This window comes from Limanda limanda, chromosome 12 (genome assembly GCF_963576545.1).
Source record: "Limanda limanda chromosome 12, fLimLim1.1, whole genome shotgun sequence".
Taxonomy (NCBI): Eukaryota; Metazoa; Chordata; class Actinopteri; order Pleuronectiformes; family Pleuronectidae; genus Limanda; species Limanda limanda.
Window position 1 is genome coordinate 18791543 of NC_083647.1, and position 15459 is coordinate 18807001.

General features: G+C 40.4%; 1 pseudogene; it reads right to left on the reverse strand.

Moving 5' to 3' along the window:
• Positions 1–510: 510 nt before the first annotated feature.
• LOC133015709 (phospholipase B1, membrane-associated-like) lies at positions 511–15259 on the reverse strand (annotated as a pseudogene).
• Positions 15260–15459: the final 200 nt, after the last annotated feature.

The following is a 15459-nucleotide window of genomic DNA, read 5'->3' on the forward strand; positions in this document are numbered from 1 at the left end:
ATTCTCCTCCTCTGTGTATACGAGTTATAACACACACATGTACAATCTGTTGAAACTGTTCTGCCCCATATTCGACAAAATTACCTCATAATGAACATAATGACTTTATTGAGATTGTCAGAAATGTGTAAATTTAATAGTGTACTTGTTATTTGAATTGCAGTTAAAGGTGGTTTTGCAATGAACTACACTACATTGAGAGATGATGCTACATTTTAAGCCACACACCTGGATTTAAGAAACATCTGTTAACATAATTCAGTCCAGGACAAAACCATCAATATATATAAAGTTAATCCTAACACATATATCTGAATCAACACCTCTATGACAGCGTCAAATAAAACCCTGAACACCAGGCGTCATTAAAGTTAGCACGGCTGCATTATAGTGTAGTAGATTGTACAGATGTACCGAATAAAGTAGACAATGAGTGTAGACAACATTATATGATTGAATTGTCATTAATGATGCATAAATATAAAAGAACATTACATTTTGTAGCTGGGAATCATTTTTGTTTAATCTGTACCAGAACAGGGAAAGTAAGATAAACAGTACGAAGAGTACTTTACAAAACTTTACATAAGTACAACACTTGAGTAAATGTACAGCCCAATACTTTGTGTTTAACAGAAGCAGACAATGGCTTTCATCACTTTATGGAGGTCATAAAACAACCCCTTTTATGTTTTATCAGCAGGTTATATCCCTGATAAAGCTAATAAATGCAGGCTGATGTGTGCTGTGTTTCGAGCCAAGTCACTCATGTGCGGGGGCTTTGTGTCGTTTATGATGGGGGGACATTCTGGATTTCATGTCTATCTAAAATAAACACCACTAAAGATTTGATGATGGTGGTTGGCTGGACAGGCGGGTGACATCATCAGTCCATGACTCGCTGGTCCGGATTGATTCATTACTATTAAATTGAATATTACAAATTCTTTATTTCAGATATTATCAAATGTATCATTGCGTATCTGTACATTTACTTAAAATACTTGAGATTTTAGGTGTAGAGGTTACTATTCTGTGTTTTACTCCACAACATATATCTGAAAACTACCTTTAAAATCGTTTTCAATTTATTAAACTGATATGTACAAGAGCAGAAATAAGTTAAGGGGCAGCGAATAAATCTGAAAGCAGTTTTGCTCAGGAGGTAGAGAGGGTCGTCCACTAACCAGAAGGTCAGTGGTTTGATCCTCAGCTCCTGTATTGTAATGTGCAAGATATTGAACCCCAAATGGCCCATGACGCTTGCCCTGTGTGATAGTAGAAGCGCTGAATGAATGTGTGTGTATGGGGGAATGTGACTTGTAAAGAGCCTTGAGTGGTTGGTGATACTGGAAATAAAGTCCATTTACCATTACCATCCTTCACAAGGACAGAATACGCTAATGTCACGGTTGTGGAGAGCAGCTGGACCCACACGCAGGAGCGAGGCAGGAGGCAGGTCCAATTAGAAAAAAACACTATTCATCGAAAACATATAATAAGGGGCAGACCCAGCAGGAAACAAACAGGCAAACTCAAACTGTTCAGACGACTCAACAAAGACAGAACTGAGGACTTGACTTCAATAAAAACTGAACTGACAAATCAAGGCAGGCAAGCAATCAGGAGATCAGAACTTCAAAATAAAACAGGAAACCACAAACTATAACACATGATATGCTAACACACCTCACTGCCATTTTTCCACCTCTGCATCCAGTAATGCTTGCTGTGGTTCAAAGACAATAATTAACTTGTGTGGACAGAGCAGACAGGCCTATCTTATCACCACAAACAATGTCCTTTCTACTTTCATCGTAAATGACGTTCTGTCATTTCTCCTCTTTAGACACTTTAAAACCCAGTGCTGTTCAACCCCACTGCACGCTCCGCCATCCTCTTCTTGTTTCCCTTGTTTCTGCAGTAGAAGAAGAGCCAGGTTGCAACACAGCCAATCAGAAGGCCAACAACGGCAAGAACGGCGGCGAGCCAAACGGCCACGCTGTTCGAGCAGTCAGGGACGAGGGGCAGGGGCGTGCTGAGCGTTGTGGAGCTGTCGGATGTGGTAGCTGGACGAGTCAAGCTGTTCCCCTTTGTGAAGATGTATGGATGCTCCTGAAAAACACAAGTCAATCAGATCCCTCCACGTGCTTTCAAATCAGTCACAAGTGGGACAACGGCTGCTTTCCTACCTCAGTGGGGCAATTAATGCTATTTCTGTCATTTGTGAACTTGTTGTACGTCTGTTTTTCTCCCACTGGCTCCAACTATAGGGGTGAAACAGAAAAGAAAGTTTCAGTTCAGATAGTGACCAAAGTGCGTCCAATTCCCTGCCTCTGTCCAACTCGATTAGCCCTTTACTGTCCGTGCGGCCACACTCACCATGTTATTCCACAGATTTACAGCCATGTCAGCATGTCCCCGTTCACTGAAGTGGAAACAGTCCTGAGAGAAGTAGGTGTCATCAGGTCTGCCGTCCTGAAGAGGAAAAAAGACAGCATCAGTGTTTGCAGGAAAAAGGCTTATTTATTCTCCTTAACCAAAAAGAATCTATACGTTTCTATAGGGAAGGAGACAAGTAACTTACAGCATTCAAAGGAATGATAGTGTTTTGAAAAAAGGGCTGAACAACCACAGCAAAGTCCTCTCTGCCCTCATAGCGGCCTCCGTACGCCACTTTTTCTGCCTCCATCTGAAAGGAAAAACACAAATACTGTTGTTACTACAAGCAACATAACGACCATGTCTCTTCAGAGTGTTAGAGAGAAGAAAATCAGCCCTCATCTTCCTTGTCAATTCACCTGCATTTCCCGATTGATTCGTTTGACCTCAGCCAGCTCTAGAGAAACCTCTTCTACCTGCACGAAGCACGGGCATGCATACCTGAGGAGGAGAGGTGGAGATCAAGAGCTGATTTAGAAAAGTAAAAAGCTTAATGATCACTGCTTGCTGCCTGATGAAATCCACTCTATGTAATGATAACTGTGGATGAGCTAGTCCTTCATTTAGCATCATATTATTACATATTCCTGTTTTGACAAGTTAAGCTAAATATTTAGACATCTGCCTCAGACACAGAGCATTCGGTTCAATGTGCAATTGATTCGTCATGAGTGGATGGACGAGCGTACGGTTGTATCCAGTTGCACCCAAGAGTGTCTCTTTGGACTCTGCGCAGGCCTTTGATTTCCAAGATCTCCATGACATTGACTATCATCCTGGGAACCTGTGGACAAAAGAAAGATAGATACGACTTTTACACAACTTTTTACTAAAAATAATTCAATTCAATTGATCCTTTATGGGCATCAATGGAACGTGAACCCTGCCTTTTTAAATGCAGGATCTCTGGTGGTATTTATGGCACAATCCCATTTACCTCTTTGTACAAAATGTCCAAGCTCGTCATCATGTGGTCTCTGTAGCGCTGAGGCGACAGAGAGGCCTGTAGGGTGGAGACACACAACGTACAAGGATAGTTATCAAATCACAGTGAACACATGTACACATAAACCAACTCATGCCTGTGATATGCAGGGAGGCATGGTGGGGGCGGTGCAGCACTGTCACCTCACTCACCGCAATATTACAATTATCTATTATCTTTATCTATTTAACCCTTATGAGTATTTTCATTCGGTTGCATGCAATATCCTTATGTCTACTCTTTATTTTTTTGATGGATTATCTCTATCTCTATCTATCTCTAGTTAACAAACTGTAGCATCAGTAATTACATTTGTGAGCTGGACATAATGTAATGTTGTTCTACTGTGTCTTGTGTGGGGTGACAGTAAATTGTGTGGATCTTGTGCCACACCACAAAGCATAGAGCATCCAAGACCAAGATCCATGTGACTGACCCTATGAGCTGTCACCATCACAGTCTCAGAGCTCTTAGTCTTAAATTTGTTGCTCTGCCTTGATATTCTGCTGCAAAGCCCAAACATTAAAGACAGAGAAAACCCCTTCAGTAATGGAAAGAGAGAGCAAAGAAAGGCAATGGAGGCGAGATGAGAAAATAGAGAGAAGGAGCGAGGGAGACAGGATGAAGAGAGTCTGGGTGGACTTCAGTGTTGTTTATGCCTCTCAGAGAACAAGGCCCGCCACTGTGTCCCCGTGTGCTTGTTCAATTCAGACAGAGGCCTGCACTGGAGGAGGGGGGTTGTTTTGTGGGAAGTGACAGAATGTGCTCATTGAGGAGAAACCACGTCTGCTCTCATCTCACTCTGACACGATAAAACAATTAGAAAGAGAAAGAAGAAACAGCTCCATTGTTCCGCTCCGGTGCTCGAGCTAGGTTTTGGAGAGTGATATCATGAGACAGCTCCACACAGGCCATCAGCAGAACAGCGTGGGGACGTTTAACCACTTGTCCTGCATTTCCTGCGACGACGTCTTAAAGCAGCTCACCCGGTCGTGGCAGTACTGACACAGGTCATTGCCTCCGATGAAGAGGGTCACCAGCTTCCAGTCATTGTTGAAATCCACTGACTGTTTGCATTAAATGGATGGAGAGAGAATCATAGAGACAGAGAGGGAACAAAGATTATTCACTTGTTTCTCTTGTGCATTTCTTTAAACGTGAAACCAGTGCATGTGTGTTGAACCATGTTGGACTCACAGAATCATTTTTCAGGATATCGACCAGACGTCGGACCTGCCCTGGGATTCCTCTGTCGAGAATTAGAGACATGAGTGCACAAAACATTTGAGAGGGAACAATTTGAACCTGATAGCAAATCAATATACTCACGATATTTTGGCCCCTGATACAGCCACATTGAAACCAGACTTTCTTTTTCCTTGTCCCAATGACATTCCCTTGATTTGAGGATTGAACTTCTTTAGAATATCTGAAAATAAGAGGAGAAAAAAAGTCCACCTCTGTCATCTAGTGGTGCTACTGTGCATTACACTTATAAAAGGTTCTATAGAAACAAAGGGAGCTCAAGACTTACTGGGTAATGTTGTGACAGTCTCCAGAGTTTTGTCTCCTCCGATGCTTGTTAATGAAAAACAAATAATGAATAAAAAATGTGCAGGATGAAATGCAAATTAATTTGTTGTTGCACAGTCTCTCACCTCCATGAAACTCCTCTGTACTCGGTTGGGAGCTGCAGCAGACTCTTGGCCTTTGCTCCAAACCCAGTCTACAAAAGAGATGCAGACTTCATTTCCCTGCTGTTTCTCTCTCTGACTCATTCATTTGATATTGCGCTCTCTGCTAATACAATTATGTGATTAATAAGGTGATGCAATTGATCCAGCATTTATCCATGTCCACTGGTTATGTATGACAAGTTTGTTTGTGCCGAAATAATGTGTACAAATATAAAAAATATTGTTTGTACTAGTCTATTTATCTATGTACTAGTTTCATAAAATAATCTATTCTATTTCTTGGTTTGAGTCCCTAGTGACATTACTGGTTGGCACTAATCGAAATAGAGATGACATCAAATAAAGCTATAAAAGACATGTCAGTTAAGTTTATCTATAGGGCACCTTTTCACAGACAAGAGTCACAAGGTGCTTTACGGGGCCATAACAGATACAAAGTTGAAAACAGAATTGCATAAGTGCACACAAAATGCAAAAACAGAAAACAGAAACATAGGAAAACACGGTAAAGTGCATAAGAGACTAACATGGTACACATGGTGCCTGTTAAAGTGTTTTCTTAATGATTTCTCAGCATGTCTATGGGGGCGTAGGAGGTGATTCAACCACTTAGATGCTACTGCCTCAAAACTCTATCATAACAAGACTTTAGAAGGGTGAGTGGGAGCTGTATTACATTTAAATTACTGGAACTGAGAGAGCGAGTGGATGAATAAGGCTGTGGATCAGTTAGGTGTGCAGGGGCCTGATGGTGCAGTGATCGATATGTGGGAGTGAGAATTTTTAATTGAACTGTGCATGTGACGGTCTGGATGTAATAAAAGCAAAAGCAAGATGCTTAAAAAATATCTGCATTGACTGATGGATCGCTGGCGAAAGTTCAGTCATCAAGTGAAGAAGACAATGGAAAACAACTGAAAGCTCTTGGGGAACAAAACTAGTGGGAGCTCACCGATAGAGAGTCGCCCAGAGCGGCCACCACCTTGATGTCTGCCGGCCGTAACCTGTGAACTAACAGAACATCAACGTGAGCACACACGCTGCATCCAACTCACTTCCTGTGGCAGCTGAGTGACACCATGTGACTTTACCTGAAGTGGGCACAGAGTTGGACGGAGCCGTGTCGACGCAGGAGAAGTCACTTCCCCAGTTCTAAAGAATGACAGAGACGTGTTTTATGCATTTGCAGTTGTAACCTATTGCCGGCCATCCTGGTACCAGCTCTATGATTATTGTGATGGAAGTTCTGTGGAAGCTGGTGAAAGGAGAAATCAGCTAATGTCTTATGCAGAAGATTTTAATGTAGACTTGATGCATCAAAGAGACCAGAAGGTGAAACAATACTCCGACACCAACAGAGTAACATGAGCAATTGTCACCTCCGAGTCTCACACAACATCCCAATTTATCTCCCTCACCCTGCGTCACCCAGTCCAACAGCACATCCAAGTAAGGGTAGAATTGCTGTCACTCTCTATGCTACATGTAGGTGTGTGCATCCTATTGGACAGTTAAGCCTAAAGCATGCATAACTAAATCACATAGCCACTGGTGTAATAAAATGCCTCTATGTCTAGGGCATCTGAATTAGATATGAAAGTCCATGACACTACAATGAACTGCTAGTTGGCCCCTTTATCTGTAACCCGACCTTGGGTATTGCTTGGAGAGAAGGGAGTATGTGTGGAATGAGACAGGCTCTATTCTCCTCATGGTGCTGTACTGATGTAATGTGTGACTAAGGTCAGATACTCCTTTACAGTTATGACTTACGTTAACAGGAGGAGGGGTGGTCGGAGGGCCTGTGAAGGTGTGGTTGCTGTTGACTGCGGTCCTGAAGAACGGGCTTGTCTAATGAAGAAATAATAAATGTAAGAATGTGAATCCATAAAATCGATTAAATACGCATATTGTATTGTTTGTGAATCATTGAATGTTGCTGAAAGCCACGTTACCTCAGAGGGACACTTCAAATCGATGCAGGTTTCAAAGTTATGGGAGAAAGTCTTGTTCCCCACTGGCTCTAACTTGAAATTGAAAAAGTCAGATATTTATTTTTGAATCATTCTGAGAAGAAATTAAAGTCAAAATGCAAAGTAAGAAATTTCTTCTGGTGAAGTTAGTCACACCATGTTGTTCCAGAGAGCTTGAGCCATGACAGTGTGAGCTTTCTGGCTCAGGTGAAAACAGTCGGGGGAGAAGTAAGAACGATCAGGACGGCCATCCTTTAAATAAAAGAGAAGGGACGACATTTTTAAACATACTAAAATGAATAAAAACACAAATCTATAAATGTTTAAAGTTTGTCAGCGTCTACCTCTAACGTGGGAAGTACTATCTCTCTCATGAAGGGCTGCAGGACCACGGTGAAGTTTTTGTGTGTGTCGTAGCGACCAGTGTCAATCAGTTCTCTCATGGCACGCTGCAAGGAAACACAGACCAAAGATAAAGAACGGAAAAGGATGTCCCAGGTTGGGGAACAAGTAAAATGTGCAGAGTCTATCTATTTTCACAGATGAACAGACTCCACAGGCTTTAAACCTTTAATATTAACTATTTGTGTTGTCACCATACAAATGTGTTGATTTTGATGTGTCATGGTTTTGTACCTGATATTCCCTGTTGAAGTCGTTGGCTTTCTGCAGTTCAGGAGATCCTTCTTTAGGCTTCAGTATACAGGGACAAATGAAACTAAAACACAAAAAATCAAAACTCTTAAGTGATGAGGTGGTCATGTTTTTTTATTTATTTTTTTGATCAAACTGTGTCTTTAAAAAAACAGAACTCACTAACCCTGCAAACCAGGTGGGACATCCCAGAGACTTATCACTGTGCAGATCTCGCAGCGGCTCAATGGCTAACATCTCCACCAGGTTAACGATGGCACGGGGCACCTGGGTTAAAAAACGAAACGTAAAGTTCATAGTGTGTCTGTGGTTTACGACACTGAAATGCTCCTGCGAGAGTAAGATGAGGGAATCACATACTTCACTGTGCAGGATGTCCAGAGCCTCGCGGATACGGTTGGCCACGTTCATGGGCGAGAAAAAAACCTGTGGAGAGAAACACAGACAGTGTCAGTCGTTTAATCCCAGTTCATCAGCAGCTAATGTGATGAGGAATGAATCATTTGAGTAAGGTGGCATTTCCTGTTGCTGGTTTGAGCTTCTTTCATGTCAGGATTTACTGCTTTTGGATGGATTTCGACAGTATATAGATCAATACGAGCAATTTGAGCATGAGTATGGCTGCAGGACATTTTAATGACCATTCATCACTATTATTATGACACTTAATCGACGAGTACAAATTGCAGATTAATCAATAATGATAAAAGCCGATGTTTGCAGCCCAAAACAAATTGCTTTGAATATTTCAGATGATCAATATTAAGGTAATGTTTGAAATGTCAACAGATTGTGAATCAACATTTTTGTCCTCTGTTATAAATTAAATATGATTCAACAATCATAAATAAATAAGGGGAACAAAGCCAAATATTAAAGTATGACAAAAGTCTTGATAAAATATATGAGTACTCACGCTGTTGGAGCAGAAGTCACATAAGTCATTGGCTCCAACAAACATAGTGATCACTTTCCAGTCGTTGAGGAAATCAATGCGCTGTAAAGATAAAGGTGAATTAAGCAATTATGAAAATAATAAAGGGAAACAAAGGTTACAGAAGGTTCAATCTGTCGTTCACCACAGCCTTACCGAATCGTTTTTCATTTTGTCCACCAGGATGCGCACCTGTTGCATCATATCACTGAGAACAGGAAAAGAAAGGTGTGTATTTATTCCTCTGATGTGCTCATCATAAGTTCTACTCAGGTTTGATTTCACAGGATTCGAAGGAGAGTGACTGACCCGGTCTTGGCTCCCGCCACAGCCTGGTTGAGGAAGGCCTTGGGATTGTCCTGTTTACCTACTCCCTGTGCGAAGCCGGTCAGAGAGGGGTTAAACTCCTTCAGGATATCTGCAAAGCCACAGAGAAGCTCAATGTTGGCTCGTGATTGTATAAAACAAGTCTAATGCAAGTTTTTTATTCCATTTAATTGATGAAATGCCAGAAAATAAGTGGAACGTACTTGGCAGCGTGGTTACCGTGGTGATGTTTTCATCCCCACCGATGCTGAAAGATGCAGAAACAGCTCATTACATCACAGAATCACCAAATAAATTCCCACACTGTTAAAAAATGTGACTCGTGTGAACTTTCCATTCTCTTACCTCCATGACAGTCCCCTGTACTCATTAATCACTAACAGGAGGTTGTCTACCTTTGCTCCCACACCATTGCCTGCCTGCAGAGAGACAGCACATTCTGAGACCATGTATCTATCTATCTATCTATCTATCTATCTATCTATCTATCTATCTATCTATCTATCTATCTATCTATCTATCTATCTATCTATCTATCTATCTATCTATCTATCTATCTATCTATCTATCTATCTATCTATCTATCTATCCATCTATCCATCTATCCATCTATCCATCTATCTATCTATCTATCTATCTATCTATCTATCTATCTATCTATCTATCTATCTATCTATCTATCTATCTATCTATCTATCTATCTATCTATCTATCTATCTATCTATCTATCTATCTATCTATCTATCTATCTATCTATCTATCTATCTATCTATCTATCTATCTATCTATCTATCTATCTATATATATCTATCTATCTATCTATATATCTGTCTGTCTGTCTTTCTGTCTGTCTGTCTGTCTGTCTGTTTATCTATCTATCTATCGACTTTTTTTAATCTTTTTATTGTGAGAATAAATTTCACTGCCAACATTTTTTTTAATCTTCATGCATCTTTTATCTTATTTTTGACTCATTGGCCAATTGTGTTGCACTTTGAACTGCACTTACTGTTACACTTTACTGACTGATTGATGCCATCTATCTATATCTATTGTGTCCATCTACATCCTTATATAAATCTATATCTATATCTAAATCTACATTTGTATTGAGATAAGTTCGGCTTTTCAAAAGTGGTGCAGAAATAAATTGGCAAACATAGCAGGAGCATGAAAATACTCACTGTCAAAGAATCGCCCAGCGCTGCCACCACCTTGATATCTGCAGGTCTGAGTTCATGCACTGCACAGGAAGTAGAATCAAGTAGGTAACAGTGTTTTTCCATACACATCCATCAGTCGAACAGAGAATAAGAGCATAACAAATGTTCTCTACCTGAAGTTGGTGTGGTGGGAGATCGACTGCGGTCTGTGCAGGGGATCACTGTCCCCATCCCCTGAGAACAGTTTGACTTCCTGCTGCTGACCTGCCGTTGAGCTGTTAGACTTCTGGGGTCTGCTACTGAGGAGGCTTTGTTGTAAAGGGTCGTCTCTCTGTCAGAGGGGGAATTGTTCTGTGTCCTCAGGAAAGGTCGTTCCTGAGACGAGAGTGGAAAAGAAGTGAGACAATAGTATTTAAATCTTATTTCGAAGTCTGTTTTGTGGTTTGGGACCTTGGATTGAATTCTGAAGGATTTAGGACACGTCATTAGGTCATTTTTGCATCAAACCACAGTAACAGGTGACTGAAAACACTGTGTTTAGCAATGGCAGGCCTCACCTGGGTGGGGCATGGAATAGCGATGACACCGTTGTCCGTGACCTTTGTCTGACCTGTCCTTGGCTGCAGCTGGAGGAGGAAACGGGACGATAGGTTACGATTTTTAGGTTCAAGTGGGGCCATCGTGCTTAGCCAATTACCACAGAGAATGTAATAGTGCTGATTGCACAACGCACGTGTTCAAAATGCAGAGTGAACAGTGACGGAGAAAGAAATCATGAAGATAATCCCACCAGGTTAATCTTTACATCTATTATCTCATCTCAGGTCAGAGCAACAAGTGCTAACTGTAGTAATCGTTACATCGTTTCATTTTACGACTCAGACGCAGGGTCGATGACAGTGTCCGAACACAGTAAAGATCAACGCAGAAGATTTTCCACTTTCTGCTTTGTCATTCAGCACGTTTGAATTTTCCATTTGTTACTTGTTACTGGTTTTTAATAGATTACCATGTCTGTCCAAAGCTGAACAGCAAGCTGGTTTATGTCAGAGCCCAGGTTGTCCTGTAAAGAAACACAGGACATGTGCTCGTTACACATTAGCCACTCAAAGGAGGGTTTGTTTACCATATAGTTATATTATTGTTATGACCATAGACTCCTGAAATATCTTTTTCTTTACTTACAGAGTCTGAGCTGGGTTCAAGGATGACTGGGGCAGAGTGTAACACAACAGAGAAGTCTGACCTACTGCTGAGCCACCTTGGACTTTCCAAAACACCACTTAGAGAATCCTGAAAACACAAAAGGCGATAATTCATAATTGCTATAATATATTTTTTTATATAGCACCTTTCAAATTGTCATTATAAAGTGTTTCACTGAAAGAACAAATAAAAAACAAGAGAATACAACAATCAAAGACAACAAGAAAAATAATAAAATATTATAAAAATATATATATATATGTATAAAAGACTTGAACATGAGCCGGAAGCAACAGTTGACTTTTACCTGCAGCGTTTTTAGAAGAACTGCTTTTTGTAGGCGTTGGTTTATGCTTTCATCTCTCATACAGTCACAACTGCAACAAAAAAAAAGCGATCTTTTACAAAGAGCAAGATCACAAAACTTAACAGATTATTTATTTTTATTTTAAAAATAAAAAGCTATTTCTGCTAGTTCCAAAGAAATTAAGATTAAAAAAACTCTCACTTGTCCTGCTGGTGAAACGCGCTCCACACTGTGACATGGATTAATGCATGATGCAGCTGTAAAGAAGCACCAAGCATGTTAGTTTTGTCTTTTATTATTTATTCAAAGCAAAGTTCTAGTGACCAAAACGCTATCATACCTTTTCTTGCAATGTCAGCAGAGCTGCCTCCGCATCACAAACAACAGCTTCGACATCTGCAGCAACCTGAGGCAAGAAAAAACAGTCGCATTAATCTTATCGTCCATCTATACATCCATTCACTATAATGCATCAGGTCGAATCACATGATTTTGCATGAAAGAAGGAATCTTACATGAGGCGAGCAGGCACACAAGGAATCTGCAGAGACAAACACCAGAACAAACTTCCAGCCTGAGACCTGCAACAAAATATGAAGGAAATATTATCATTAAATAACGTATAAGATGCATGAAAAGAGCAAAAGTGAGCAAACTCTATCTATGTAAATGGTTTTCTGTTGCCATTAACTTTAATTTGTTTAAAAGTGATAAAGAAACAAGATGCTTATTTGTTTTCTAGCTGAGACTTAAGAGGATTGCTTGTTAGTGTCGCTTGTCCTCCCAAATACAGAATCTGATCCAAGTCAAAGTATCATGTATTCTTGTTGTTTTATTCTATTTCTGGGGAGTAAACTGGATTCTCTGAAATGTCTAAAAAACATTAAACTTGGTTCTGAGAGGGTGAACGTGCACCTGATGTGACAGGGACCTCGACAGTTCTTCAGCTTCCTTCAACAAACTCCTGCAAAACAAACACTCTCATATAATAAGCTTCAAACCGCATTAAAATGTGTGACCGTTCATCTGTGTGCGATGTGTCTATTACCTGGGCTGCGATGAGGCCTGAGCCACACGCTGAGGGATCATTTCAGGGGTAAACATGGAGAGCAACTCTATAAAAGTCACACAGACACAATTGTAAATAGGACAAACCACATTATGTTTCATCCCTCACAGCACGTTCAGACTGGGGATTATGTACAGTGTGAGGTAAAATGCTTTCATCGTTTCATCACCGGGGTTTATGGCCCCTGGTCTTATCCTGAGCGATAAACTCGACTAAAATGCAAGATTATTTTTCCCTCGCTAGTTCATCCGAGCGTGCTCTGTATCTGGAGTTTCCTGTAACATGCTCTTGACTTTTAGTTCAAATCCACTCAACGGTTAATGAGTGACAGAGAAAGATTATTGTGTTTAACTACAACAAAAGCAATGACCAGGACACTAACGTTGATTTCCGTGCACTTTGTGATCGTAAATAGACATTGTAAAATACTTTGTTGAGACCGCTTGTTATTTTAGATGATTATGTACTTTTGTCTTTCCAATTTGTGGAGATACTCAGTGGTGAGAAAGCGCAGTGGGACTTACCAGTTATTCTGCTGACCAGGTTGGATGCTTCAAGCCTAATTAAGGAGATGTACACATCTTTAGATGCAAATAGATTTAAAGCATCACTACCTGCTCTTCCAAGTAAATATTTGTGCGTCTTACCTGTGTGACAGCGGCATCCCCAAGGTGTAAACAGCTGAGATATCGGCAGGTCTGAGAGCGTCGACTGAAAACAAGTGAATCAAAGCAAAGTTATGATTCAACACTGAAAATTAAATGTCATTTGACTTGAATTGATCAGATAAGAGATCTGATCATGACAGGAATCGATCAAAGGAAAAACACCAACCTGAGGAGGGTGGAGACGAGGGTCCAGGTGTTGGTGAGCAAAGTACTGACATGTAACTTTCTGCCTGTGACATAAATATGAAAACTCTTAGACTATTATTGTCAATTTATCTGTAAAAAGCAAATGACGGGTTTTAAACAACAGTCAGACATGATGACGGCCAGTACCATACCGTCTCTGTTTTTTCTGTTGGCTGATCATTTTCTCCCACAATGTAAACAGCATCTGGATGTGAAATAGGAAACATTTTAGAATAGTGATTTAATTTACAAAATGATTTAGTTTATTACAGACACAACATTTTCTCTGTTAAACCATGCATGGGTTCACGTTTCTTTACTTTTGCTTCAAGGTTAAAGTTGCTTTCTGGAGAATAACCTGACTTTACAGTCACTTACTGCTCGTATCCTCATCCTGTGTAATAAACTGTGGTGTAATAAACTTGGTTTAGTCTTTTTCCATTTGCAGCCCAAGGTCCTTCGTTCACAAACATAGCAGACAATGAACTGTTTGTCACTCATTATAATGCCATTGTGACTGATTATAAGCCTATTGGGCAACAACTATAACTCATCCACCCATAAGTGGAGGCTAGTTTATAAGCAGGTATTTAATGATAATATAGTAAAACACACATTGTAATATGATATATGTTTTCAAATGAGAAGTTATAATTGCTGAAAAATTATGTGCATTAATGAACATTGATAAATGCAATGAATGATTGCATTAGAGCAGTCATTCCCAAAGTGTGGGCCGCGGTCCCCTGGTGGGCCGTGAAGCCACTGCAGGTGGGCCGTGAGAGGTCATCAGAAAATAAATACAAAACTTTCAGATTTGTAAGTGAGCGTTTAATACCACCAAACATTTATGATTGATTCAAAAAAAGTAATCATAACAGGTAATGAAACAAAGACATGAGATTTAAATTCCGGATTGTTCTTATTTTATTTGACCTATATAGCAGGTGTCTTTGTTTTTGCTGCGTCACATTAACACTTGAGGGGAATCATAGGTGAGGGAGAACTTTGAGATGTGCTGGGTCGAGCAAGATGGAGTAGACGAAAGCTGCTAATGACAAAGGGGAATCAGAAAGTTATATCATATAGTTGTGATTAAAGGTGTGGGTGGGGCGCACAATTTGTTCTGTTTTCAAATTGGGCCACGGCCTTCTGAAGTTTGGGAATGGCTGCTTTAGAGTATCTTGCATCAAATTGTACTATACTGCTTATAATTGCTGAAATCAAGGTTTTAAAGTAAAGTGTTACCCTTGTGTCATAAAATACCAGAAAAAGCTCATAATCTGAAATGCGCGGGTTAGGCATGAGTTCAGATACAGCTTCTGCAATGATTAATGTGTAAACATGTAGTCTAACTCATGGTGCAGGATAACTTACAATATGTGAACATGACCACAACAACAAAAGAGGGAAACTGGCTGTGCTTTATCTTTCTCCCCAAATTAAGAAAATTCCTTGTATGATGAAAACCTCAATAAATCAAATTCTGACCCCTCCAAACATCCCCCGTCTGCAACTTGTCCTTCAGCTCACTCAATATGTAATCATGACTGTAAATGTGTAAAGTTATTGCCTGTTCTTTACCTGTAAACTGAGCACAGGATCCAACGAGGGCGGCCAGAATCAGGAGCGCACATCTCTTCGTCATGGTGTAAGCAGATAACTGAACGCCTTCCACACCAGGGGGGTTTGTGGGTTTCCTCCTCTTCTCTTCCCTCGGCCTGAAAACCGTCTGCTGTCACCGACTGTAAAAGTGCGAGTGAAGGGTGTGGAGAAGAGAGAGAGAGTGTTCCTGAGAGGGAAAAGCTTCAAAAAGATGAGGAAAACCTCTCTTCGTGCAAACTCTTT